Source organism: Diabrotica undecimpunctata, chromosome 1 (genome assembly GCF_040954645.1).
Source record: "Diabrotica undecimpunctata isolate CICGRU chromosome 1, icDiaUnde3, whole genome shotgun sequence".
NCBI classification, from domain to species: Eukaryota; Metazoa; Arthropoda; class Insecta; order Coleoptera; family Chrysomelidae; genus Diabrotica; species Diabrotica undecimpunctata.
The window spans coordinates 165,656,174-165,669,589 of record NC_092803.1 but is presented as its reverse complement, the minus strand read 5'-3'; the positions used below and the strand labels follow the sequence as shown (position 1 = coordinate 165,669,589).

The window sequence follows — 13,416 nt, the reverse complement described above, 5'->3', positions numbered from 1 at the left end:
TAATAGAAACTAAAATTGTCTCTCATTATACTGTACTTGATTTTTATAAAAAAAATTTCACCCACAAAACAAAGTCCCTTAAATTATTAATGTTCATACGACATAACGGGAGTGAATCGCGGTATTAAGCCATTATGGCAAACACGTCGATTCAGACCTCCTGCAAGCGCATCGCACTCGCAGAGTTGGAGATTTCAAACATCGCGTGTGCCTGATTATTTAATAGACTCAGGTCGTTAAGTTAAACAGAAGCTAAAACGGCGTTTAAACGTGTTTTGCAGTAATTACTGCTATTACTTCTAACGACCAGTTGAATTAATCAGTCGTTTTTTACAGGCTCATATGGAAATGAAACATCGCCGTTAAGGATGATCCCTGAAGGTGAACAATATGTTTTGTTACATAATATGTAAATTTTTTAAATACAGGGTGAGTCATGAGGAACTTTACATACTTCTACCATATGTAGAGTCCCTCAGGGAGCATATCATGTGGCCACTAAAAAATGTCAACTCCTCTTCTTTATTAATTAACAGGGTCATTTGTGTAATTCACCATTTATTTCATTTTACTGTAGTGTTTATACGGCTCATTTGATTTTTTAAATTTTTGCATGATACAGTACACTACTATCAAGCATTCGACTGGTATTAGCTAAACTAAAAAATTCCAGGACTGGCTTTGGAAAAATTAATTTAGGGATTCGTATTAAATATTACACCCTGTATAAATTTTTTTTAAAATGCAATAAGTGATTTTCAAACTACATAAATAGCCAATGAAAACGACATATGCGACAATGTTGTCGCACTTTTATTAACTTTTTAGTGAACGATCAAATCTTACCAAAAATAGAACAACCATAATGAAGTATTAAATTATAAGGTATTAATTTAAACAAATGTTATAAATTTCAAACATTTTAATTAAAATGAGTTCCTACAACATAATCTAATACGTAGAAAATTAACATCTTTACTGTCACTTTGTATTATCTCTACGATAGAATCAATTGTTTTTCAATTTTAAATTTTTACTCATAGATCGTATTGGGGCATTATTTTCGATAAATAATAAATTAAATTGATTAAAAAGTCAAACCTCTTCTATGTGTTAGTTTTTGTTGATTGTAAATAATTAAAATTTTATGTCAAATAATAATACATTGCATCAACTGTACTAAATAAAAATAAATCTAAAAAAGTTTAAAATGAAGGTTGGCGTTGACCGTTTGACGTTTCTTGATATTTTATACATATTGCCATTATTGTCATTATCAATTGTTATTTATGTGTACAAGAATACATATTTCTTCTGTCATATCTACGTTAAGTACATTGTGTTAATTTTGGTAGAGCTTTTGTTACTTTCGTTCAAAATGCCACATCAGTTTTCGACCACAGAATATGCAGACATAATATTTGTTTATGGATTCTGTAATGGGAATGGTAGGGCTGCTAGTAGAGAATATCGCAGGAGATTTCCTAATCGTCGAACTCCCAGTCATCCAACATTTGGGTCAGTTTTTAATTATTTGCGAGAAAATGGCACTTTTCCTAGTGGAACAACAGAGCGACATGTAGATGAAGCGTAGGAAGATGACATTATAAACTCAATGTTACTCAATCAAAAGTAAGTAGAGTCTTACAAAAAAATAATCTATACCCATATCACATTCAAATGGTTCAGCGACTACATGCTGGAGATGAGATCGATAGGTTGGAATTTTGTAGATGGATTAACAATAATCGACCAACGCTATACAGGACACTATTTACAGATGAAGCCCAATTTACCAGAGACGGGATAAATAATTCACGAAATTCACATGTGTGGGCAGAACAAAATCCCCATGCTATTCGAGAACGTCGTTCTCAGTTAAGGTTTTCGGTTAACGTGTGGATTGGTGTCATAAATAACCAATTAGTAGGTCCTCACTTTTTTGATGGTCCTTTAACAGGGCAGGTCTATTTAAACTTTCTAGAAAATATTTTGCCGAATTTGCTTGCCAACGCGAACGTTGCTATCCGAGGGACGTATTTTCAGCATGATGGGGCACCCCCACACTTTTTACTGGCAGTGAGACAACATCTCAATAATGTTTATGGCAACAGGTGGATAGGACGTGCAGGTCCTATTTCGTGGCCTTCAAGATCCCCTGATTTCAATCCCGTTGATTACCATATTTGGGGACGATTGAAGCAACTAGTTTACGCAGTGAATATTAATAACCGACAACAATTAATTGATAGAATTATACATTGTTGTAATACTATTAGAAACGATCCCCAGAGTATCCGTAATTCAATACGTGAATTAACAATTCGGCAACGAAAATGTGTACAGGCTGCAGGGTTCCATTTCGAAAATCTATTTTGAATTATTTTTATTTTGTTACCATTATTGTATCTTTTCCAGTTCTAATTTATGGGTTTATCATAACTATGTACATATTTTTAGTTTTTTTTTAAATTGTTCTTCGTTATTGTTAGTAGTTACTGTTTTTTGTTGTGCAGTGACTCAGTTTGTCATTTCAATTAAAATGTTTGAAATTTATAACATTTGTTTAAATTAATTACCTTATAATTTGATACTTCATTATGGTTGTTCTATTTTTGGTAAGATTTGATCGTTCACTAAAAATTTAATAAAACTGCGACAACATTGTCGCATATGTCGTTTTCATTGGCTATTTATGTAGTTTAAAAATCACTTATTGCATTTTAAAAAAAATATATACAGGGTGTAAAATTTAATACGAATCCCTAAATTAATTTTTCCAAAGCCAGTCCTGGAATTTTTTAGTTTAGTTAATACCAGTCGAATGCTTGATAGTAGTGTACTGTATCATGCAAAACTTAAAAAAATCAAATGAGCCGTATAAACACTACAGTAAAATGAAATAAATGGTCAATTACACAAATCACCCTGTTAATTAATAAAGAAGAGGAGTTGACATTTTTTAGTGGCCACATAATATGCTCCCTGAGGGACTCTACATATGGTATAAGTATGTAAAGTTCCTCATGACTCACCCTGTATAATATACATTTCAGCAATATGTGGAAGAGTTTTAAAAGTTAGCAACTTATAAGTAGAACTTTGTCATATTCCTAAAATTTCATATATTAATCATTGTAAAATTAAGTATAGCTTAATAAAGAGAAAATGATTTTAATTTAGAAAAACCTTACAATTTTTTTTCCAACTGTGGAAAATCTATCTATATAAAAGGCTATGGTGACAAGTGACACCGTTTGTCCAGAAAATTAACGACTTCGTCTAGGAAAGAAATCTGAACTACCACCATTTGACATTTCAATCATATTTTGTTCTTGAAACGATATTAATATAATAATTAATTAATTTTAATAATATTTTTAAGGTAGAATTTAATACAAAATAATTTAAAGCTTTATTTTAGTTTATATTGAAAATCCTAAAGCCATCTGAACAAAGAAATCTGAACTACTGACATTTCAACCTATGAGTCAATCATATTTTGTTTTTGAAACAATGCATTTAATTATTAATACAAAAATATTAATTACATATTAATATAATTAATAAATAATATTATTAATACAAAAGAATTTAAAGTTTTATGTTAGTTTAGATTTAAAATTCTAGTGTAACCTAGGAAAGAAATCTAAACAGATATACTGACAGATAAAATAAACTAAAATTATCTGACAGATAAAATATTTGCCAAATAAAGTACTAAATAAAAAGTTATATGGAAAATAAATTGTGTTTATTGCAGTTCGTTATGATGTTGTAGGTTATCGCGAAATGAAAAATATAATCTAAATATTGTTGTTTAGTGTAAGTTAGAGACATTAAAAGATTTAATGAAATCGGATAGTATGATCAGTATGATGTTAATTGTTTATAAACTTAGTGCGAGAATATAATATTTGATGCAGAATTGAACATTTTAATTTTTGTAATGATAAAGATTTTTTAAAAGGTTACTTAATCTTTTATAAAGATTAAGTAAACCGACAATGCTTTATATTCTGAGAAAAAATTGTAACTAGTTGTTACATGATACAAATAAATGATTATAAAAGTAGGTGTATACAGGTTTTCATTTACTTAGTTTTGGGATTCAATATTTTCATATTGATAATTATCTTGATAATTAAAAATATTGATAATTAAAAAACGGAATAATTAACCTTTTTCAAGAGATATTGGTGATATTAATTCAATAATAGTAGTATCGGAGTCCAAAATGAAAAATATGCCCATAGTATGTGGTTGTCAAATTCTTTTAATAATTATAAAATACATTTAATTATATATAAAAAAGATTCGTAGTAAGTATACAAAATATCCAGAGTGTAGTAGGAAATTTTCGAAACTTTCAATAAATCTTTTATATACACTTCTCAACAATTGAAGTGGATATTATGAAAATATGTATTTTATTTTTTGTTCATAAGGTCAAATAGAAAAATGGAGTGATATAAATAAAGATTTATTTTTACTTCGTATTTTCATACAGATGAACCGAAAGAAAGAAATTCTTTAAGAAAAAAAAATAGAAAATAAACAAAAATTGTAAAATTAACAACCTAAAATTTCTATTCCAGCTCAATTTCTAATATCCCGAAAAGACAAATTAATAGTGTGTGGGTCCACCTCTGTGTCCATAGTGCTCTAATTCTATTTGAAAGACCTTTATTAAATTATTGATGATCTAATGCGGTATACGTTTCCAAATCGCGCGTAATGTATTGGCCAACTGATCTAAGGTTTGGGGCGGTTGAAGGAGCCTGTTTTGTTGCCTAGACATTTCGGCCCAAACATGTTCAATGCAATTGATATCAGGTGAACATGGTGGCCACTCCATTCTTGTAATGCCATGAGTTTCTATACATTCGTTGACAATTCTCGCACAGTGAGGGCGAGCATTATCATCCATCAGAACAAATTGTTCGCCTATTGCACCAAAAAATGGAACAACTATTGGTACTATGACTCTGTCTCGATATCGTGTAGCAGTCATTGTCTCATTAATTAAGACGACTAAGTCTGTGCGACCGGTTAAACATATGCCTCCCCTAACGCAAACGGATCCACCTCCAAAAAGAGTGGTTGGGACTCTCAGATTTTCATTGTAACGCTGTACTCTTTCCCTCCACACCAATATTCGGCCATCATTAATATACAAACCAAATCTGGACTCGTCAGTTAAGAGACAATTCCTCCAATTTTCGAAATTCCACTGATACTGTTCCATCGCCCAGCGATATCTGCATGTACGCTGCTCCCTAGTTAGTCGTGGATGGGTAGCGCGCCGTCTAGCCCTTAAATTGGATGAATGTAACCGTCTTCTGACAGTTTGACTGGAAATCGTCGCTCGTCCGGTAGCATGTCTGAAGATACTGTTAATTCTGGAAGCCGTGAATGTTGGGTTTCTTCTTGCCGTCAAAACTACAAAACGGTCTTGCCGACGAGTTGTAGATCGTTCTCTTCCTCCTCCAAAAATGCCAGATCTCAGGTCAAGTGATTTTTAAGAATATTTGATTGGGACCCACTGGGAAGAAGACGGAGAGAAAGACCTGCAACAAGATGGAAGACATTCATAGGAAATGCTATGATAGCTAGAGACCTCAGAGAAGGAGACTGGGAGAATAAAGTGCTGTGGAGGACAAAAACAGCGAAATCATAATGGGTAAAAAGCAGCTGAAGAAGAAGAAGAAGAGAAGCTTCAACAACAATGCTTATGAGTAAATCACGAGCAATTAAAAACAATAGCATCATTGTAACTGTCAAAGAATAATTGTGACTATTAAAGAGGTATTCAATTGTAATAAAAGACAAGGATAAAATATATATTTATCAAATTACAAATAAAATTGATAAAAACAATACAACAATTTTCAATTTCGATATAAAATGCCAAGGGAGAGCAGTGATGCTGCATGATATATTACACACAGTTTTCATTAATATACCTATTTAATACATACTATATTATGACTAAAAATTCTTAGAAATATTATATGAACCTTAACGTAACCTTTAAACCTTAAAAATAGGTAAGATAAATAAAAACTGTCACAACCATAAAAAATACATTGTAATATTTTGTACCGAAATGATAGCAATATACCAATTGTTTTATCTGTGTTTGTTGATTTAATATTATCTTGAAGTTGAAGATAGCGTTGCTCTATGTAATAAAAAAATATTAATATAGTTTTGCGATTTTTTTTATCAGCTCCCATGACTATCTGGTCTATCCAAATATTAGCATTTGGAGCATTTATGTGATATTGATACAAGGTTAAATTGTACAGGAGGATATAAAAAATAAGATAAGATTTAAAAAATTCGTAATATTGGTATTCTGATAGTCGTTGTCACGGAATATAGTTGTTTTATTGATTTTTTTAAATCAATAACAAGAGATTTTTCAAGTAGTGTTTACTAAAAAAGTTTTTATTTCTATTGCTTTTTTTTTATTAAAATTTCTTTTTTTCTTCTTCTTTCGAATAGTGGCAACTATCACCACTATCTGTATTATGTTGACTGCTGCCCTGAAGAGAACGTTTAGTGAGCAATTAAACCATTCCCTAAGATTTCCTAGCCACGATATATCTGTCTTTTTTTACAGACTCGCATCACCGCTCTTTAAAGACCCGTTTACACGGGTAGAGTAATGATGCAAGTACTTGGTAGAGTAGAGTAACTCTACCCGTAAAAACACTCAGCGCAGTAGAGTAGCAAGTAGAGTGCATAGTAGGTGGTAAAGTAGAGTGACTAGCAACATGTGGCAAAGTAACTCTACTCTACTACGACCACCACCGCCAAAATATCCACTCGCCTCTACCCATGGAACGCGATCAATTCTGGTAGAGTAGAGTAGGTAGGAGAGTGCATAGGGACGCTGTCATTCCGTCTGAAGTTGTGTTTTGTGTAAATAGTGAAAATGAAGTTCACCGAAGATGAACTTCATTTCACTTTCCCTTTAAAACTTGTAGAGATGTATGGCGAATACCAGTGTTTATGGAATTTAGGTAGTGTACACTACAGAAATAAAAGTAAGAGGCAAGCTGCGAAGGATGAAATCGTCGAAAGAATGACAAAAGGGGGCTTTGGAGTAAACGAGCTCAAGCAAAAAATTAAGAATATAAGGTGCACTTATAATCAAGAGTGTTTAAAAATACAAAAATCAAAAAAATGGGGTTCAGGTTCAGCCGATGTATACGTTCCGAACGTGAAATGGTTCACTCGTATGGAAGCAATCATAAAAGGTGCAAAAAGAAACAAGAAAACTGAAGGCTCACGGGCAAGTTACAGGTTTTTATTACTTGTTAATAAAAAATACAATAAGAAATAAAAAATGTATTCTTATCAAGATAAAAGAGCTGAGGCCCCGTATGCATTCCTTCTTTTAAGCCACTCTCCCATCCACTCTTTTTTTTTTGTTACAAACCGACCTCAGTTACAAATGCATTTGCAACAGTAGCTAAACAATTTTGAATCAATTTTCTTTTTCTTGAATTCATTTTGTACTAAACAAACACCTACTCCACAGTATACTAGCATAAGTACTTGTAACTCTTCTCGTGTGAACGGTATCAAGCCATTTTTGGTAGAGTAGCGAGTAGAGTCGACTCTACTCGCTACTCTACTGTCCTCACAACTCTACTCGTGTAAACAAGTCTTTCGAATAGTTCGTTCCATTTTTCCGGCATTTCGAATTCACCTCTGTCTTCACTGTGTAACGGACACTCCACTAGGTGTTTTATTATTAGCGAGGTTTCGCAATGTTGTGGATCTGTCGTCATCAGATGTCCATGCGTAAGGCGACTATAACCAAACCACAGTCGCGTGATGATCACCTGAGAAGTAATTTTTCCTATGTTTTGTGCCATCTGATATTCCACATGTTAACTTCTTTGCTGTGGAAATATGATTTGAGATCTGTCGCTGGATATTTTGGATAGAACTCAATAGTTGGGTCTTTTAAGGCTTCTCGTGCATATTTATCTGCCAGGTCGTTTCCCGTGATCTCAATATGAGATGACACCCACAGAAAACAATGTTGGAATAGAAAAATAATTTATTTAAGATGATTTCTAAAGAATTTACTGAATCTGTAATTATAAAGAAATTAATTTTAGGACTTTCTGTAATTAATTAAATGACGATTGGCTTCTTTCTTATTTTTTCATAATAGATCCAAATTTATTTGCGGAGAAGATATTAGCCAAGGAGGGAACTTGGCATTTTTCTAGGATATATTTCGGAGACTTAATTCATTTATGATTCGTCTACATCTTGCATAAAAGGGAACGTGGGTTTTTGCGTGCTGAATAGTCGAGGAGCGAATGGTTTCAAGACATTGTAAAGAGTACCGCTTCGCTGAGAGTATTAAATTCTGTCTTCTTAAATCTCATGTAAGTCGCCGAGTTCGGCCTAAAGACTTATGACAGGGGATGTTCTAAATGCACCCCAGTTCGTAACAGAAAGACATTTCAAAAGGGTTAGTTGACATATCGCTGAAAATATATTTGATGTCGTTCTTTCAGTTAAAATTGATCAAATATTAAACCTAAATATTTAATTGTTTTTGCATATTCAAGTGTTTGATCCATAAGTTTTAAAGTAGGTATTTCCTTTGTTTGGTTTGGTTTCTTTGAAAATATGTAGTAGTGAGTTTTAGATGACGCATATTGAACACCATTCCTTTTTGACCATGCTATAAATTTATCGAATTGATCTTGTAGTAATTTGGTCATTTTCTGTTTCCCTTTAAGAATATTATAAGATCATCCGTGTACACACCGCTTGAAAGGTTCTGCAAAGTGGTATTGCTTGGCTTGTCGTTCGCCAGACGTAGGTAATTAGCTGAAGTGTTTTGCATCACTTAAGTCTTGCAAATCTCTCGTGGGCGGCCTTCAGTTATATTTGCTTCTGGGTGAATGTCTTGTTCTACCTTTACCACCAAAATCGTCATAATACAGACCTCCACGTTGGTAGAGCTGAGAATCCATATTGGTTGGATCAGAAATACGAGCACTTTTTAGAGTACGTACTCTGATTTGACGAATAGTGATTGCTAATTATAGAGGGTGTACCTGATTGGAAATGTGTGCCATATTCGAGCTTTTGTTCCTTACTTCAGAACACTTGAGTTGCACACCTGTGCAGTTACTATTCTTTTAGGTTTTTGACTGTAAGACTGTACACTACAAGAACTACACTACAACTCCTACAAGAATGTACACCCTTCCAGTTTCCTGGAAGCTCAGGTTTTAGAATTAGCGTAGATCACAAATTTCTAAGTGGTAAGTAAGTTATTGTTTCCTACTCATCCAGCTAATTCCACTACCATCGAACGAGATGGTAATCTGCACCTGTGGTACTAACTTAGCCAGGTCGGTATAGACTCATATTTTTAAGGACATACTACATTTTATACTTTTTAACAGCTATAAGGAAAAGCCTCGGAGTGATTATTAAGCCTTGAGGTGTGCAATTTTTTTGATATCTCACATTACCTTAAAATTTCTATTCAGGAAAAAAGTTTTAGTAAAAGCAATTATATTTCCTTGATAGCTCCATGATTCCAGTATTGAAATTATCTTGTGATACCAAGTCATGTGCTTTGTACAACTTAAAATAAATTGCAATACATTTTTGGTTGTTGCAGCAGGCATTGTTAATATATGTACAAGTTACACAAGTTTAAACCACAGGACAATAAAAATTAGCATTGTTTGGTGGCTTATTAGATCTTGAGATGGGAATAGTTATAGCTGTTTTCCATAATTTGGAAAATTCATGTTTATTTGATATACGATTATATATTCTTGATAATACTTTTACAGCTTCGTCAGATAGGTGTTTCTGGGATGTTTCTGGGAAAAGAAACTGGGATGTCATCGGGGCCAGGAGATGTGTCTTTTAAAGAATCTATCATCTCTCTTACGAAATATTTATCATAGTTACAGTTTGTGTTGAAACTTAAATGTTTCTGCTATTTTTTCTACGATTTCTGCAAGGTTTGTTATTGGCGGTTAATTGTCTACTTCTAATAAATCGATTCTTTGATATGAACTAGTGACTGGTATATTCTTTTTTTTTTTTTTTCTCCATATGTTTGTTAAAGGTGTGTAATTAGGTCTTTATTTTTTCGGTGCTGCGTTTTCCTACTATTTTTTCTTGAATAATTATTTGTAGTAAGTTGTACTTAGTAGCTCGCATCACATTCCTAGATATTGAAGTTTTCTAATTTGTACTTCTTGAACACTTCTAGATCTTTTGATACTCTTCACAAGACTTTGTTGGTAATTCTGTCAACACATGATATCCAAAATATTCTTCTATACAATCATATCTTGAAGGCATCTATATTCTTCAACATTTGTTTTGTTAGAGTAGCAGTTTTAAGAATAGATCATTAGTGTAAAGACAGGTACCGTAGCGGTAGTACATGTTAAGGTCTTTACCTAAAGTTTAATTGTTTCATTTTATTGAAAGCGTTACATGCTAATTCAATACGCGGTTCAACTGTATTGAGTAATCATTGTTGCCGTTGATTAGAGTTTTTAGATGTTTATATTTATAAACTCGCTTTATAATGTGATAGTTTACTGTTAGCTGTAAGTGATTAACTAAGTTAATATTAGCTGTAAGTTTCGTTATTTGGTAAACATCAGAAATTTTATCTTGTTAATCACATTCAAACCAAAATGGATAATAGTTTCATAAATTTTTAAAATAATCTTTGTAGGTCGTTTATACTGAACATCATCTCTTGTATTGCCTAAAGGCTCCTAACTGCATGGAAACCCATTTTACAGGATAGAAATTAAAGTAGCGACTAAGATCCCACTCAGTCCTCGTATATGCTCAGGATCAATCACTAGAAGCGCTGGCACGTGTTTAAGCAACACAGTTTATTATTTTATTTTTTATAATTATTTATTTTATTTAAGCAACGCATACAGCGGCTTACAAATCAGTTGTCTTCGAACATCAGGAAGAAGCTAAACTAATATGACTTGACAATGGCAAGTGTGAGCTTACCGAAACGTCGAGCCTAGTCAGGGCTTGACTACGATATCATAACATAAAAACCTAAGAAATATCGTAAACTTAAATCCATTAAATTCATGCCATATTTACAACGAAGATTTTTTTTATATAATGAAGGTACTAAATATTTAAATAATTAATGATGTGAAAAGAAAAGAAGTGTTTACTCACAATCCTTTATGTTTAGTAAGTCTTGACTGATCTTATCATATCATTCCATCATCAGGCCTATAAAACAAAGGAAGGATTACAGTATACTGGACATACTAACCTATTGCTGTTTTAGTTAATTTAGCTAAACTCCTTCAGCAATTAAAAAAAATTTTTTTTAAACGATGAACACTTACAAATTAAAATTTAAATAATTAAAATACACCACTATATTTTTAAAAAGAAATATAATTTTACCTAATAATAGCACTGGAAAAATTAAAAATCTCACATAAACTCAAAAAATCAATAAACATGACAATGAGAACTACAAAATTAGCACAAAGACGTAAAAAGGAAGATAGATGAACTCATTATAAAGGAGTAAAACAAGGAGTTGCTTTATCCACGATACTGTTCAATCTAGATTTAGAATATGTACTACGAAATATAACTAAAGGGAACCTAAAAACTGAAGGTAGCAAATAATCAACTAAACAGACAATATTATTATTGCAAAGCACAGAAATATAATCAAAGAAATGCTAAAGGAAGTTAATGTGAAAGAGGAGGCAGTAAGACTCAGATTAAATTAAGAAAAGACAAAAATATTCCGATTAGGAAAAAAAATCATAATAGGGAGTTCAGAATTTGAAGAAGCAGAGTAACAATAAGCAAAACCGGAGACAGAATGCCAAAAATAAAAGAAAAAACATTGACAGCGAATAAAATTTATTTTGCAAATAAAAGATTACTTAAAAGAAAAATAAGACTAATTAACTAAGAAAATCAAGATGAATATGTATAACACCATAATTAGACCAATAATATTATACGCAGCAAAAATGCAGAAACAACGGCTATTCATAAGATGACTTATGAATAGTAAAAAAAAGATCATAAGAACCATACTGGGATCAATCAAAACAGATCAAAATAAATATAAGCAGAACAAATGCCGAGATTCAGAAAGTACTGAAAGGGGATATCGCCACCAATATGCTGGCTGGGCCACATCTGGCGAGCAGAAGATGCGAGCAGTAATATACGCGATAATACAATGGAATCCAGGAGAAAGAAATAAAAGGGGGAATTTAAGATACAAGTGGAAAGTTGTAGAAAACTGCGAAAAACAGGAGACAGAAAAATATAGAGGAAGATCGTTAAGAAAATAACATAATTAAGAGAAACTGATTCTTCACAAAAAAAAAGTTTCTAGAAAACTTTTGCGACTTAACGTCAGCTGGTACTGTCATTATTTATTTAAAGGTAAAACACTGAGTGCCTTTCTTAAGTGAGCTTAAGGAAGAGTTTAACTGAATAAGTCAAGGAGGGAAGAGCTATTTGTTTCAAGTTGGTCATTCAGAATTATGTTTGTATTTTTTAATTAATTTTTTACAGATTCTAATAAAGTTAATTTTGATAGATTCTATCGATAGATTAGAGTTAATTTCGATAGATTCTAATAAATATGGCTTAAGGCCGTTATTTTGAATATAAAGAATTTAAAATTGTTTATTAAAAGAATGGTTATAATCTAGAGGGTAAAGTGATTACGTAGAATCTGTTTTTCGATTAATAAAAGTCCTTTTTTGTTCTGCTATACGTTTATTGAAGATTTTACCCGTTTGACCGACGTAACCTTTTGGGATGTCGCCACATGTTAGTTTGTATACCACAATGTGTAAATGTTTTTTCTTTTGTTTCTTGTTGTTCTTAGTATATTTAATTAAGTTGATGTTTGTTTTAAAAACTGGCGTTATTTCTTTCTCTATAATGTGTTTGGCTATTTTTGTTGATATCTTGCCTGTATATGTAATTGAGCTTTGTTTTTTCTCTGTTTTTTTCTCTGACTAATTTCAAGGCTTTCTTATGAAGCGTTTGGTTTAAATTTGTTCATTGTCTGTTCGTTGTACCCATTGTTTGCTGCTATTTGTCTAATGATGTTAAATTCTATCTCGAAGTTGTTTTTTGACATGAGAATTTCTATTAATCTATATAACATGCTATGGCAGGCTGCCAAATTATGTTGTGTGGGATGACACAATAAGTTAGACATATGTATACAACGCCATATCCAACCAACAACAGTATACTCAAATAATACTGTACTTATGTACAGACAACACTCTAAACACTGTAAAAGTAAAGCAAATCATAAAACTGGCAGACAAAAACAAGGACAAGAGAGAATAACCCGTTGCT

The 13,416-nt window shown here is 32.2% G+C and overlaps 1 protein-coding gene across 2 annotated transcripts in view; it reads right to left on the bottom strand.

The window, feature by feature from the left end:
- Window positions 1–13,416, bottom strand: part of br (broad-complex core protein) — a 178,074-nt gene that overhangs the window by 164,163 nt on the left and 495 nt on the right. The window contains exon 2 of one of the 2 annotated variants that reach the window (XM_072520439.1): window positions 11,233–11,289. The exons of the other annotated variant lie outside the window; for it this stretch is intronic. The gene's annotated coding sequence lies outside the window, so the exon portion shown is untranslated. The remainder of the gene's footprint in view (window positions 1–11,232; window positions 11,290–13,416) is intronic. 2 annotated transcript variants of the gene reach the window in all.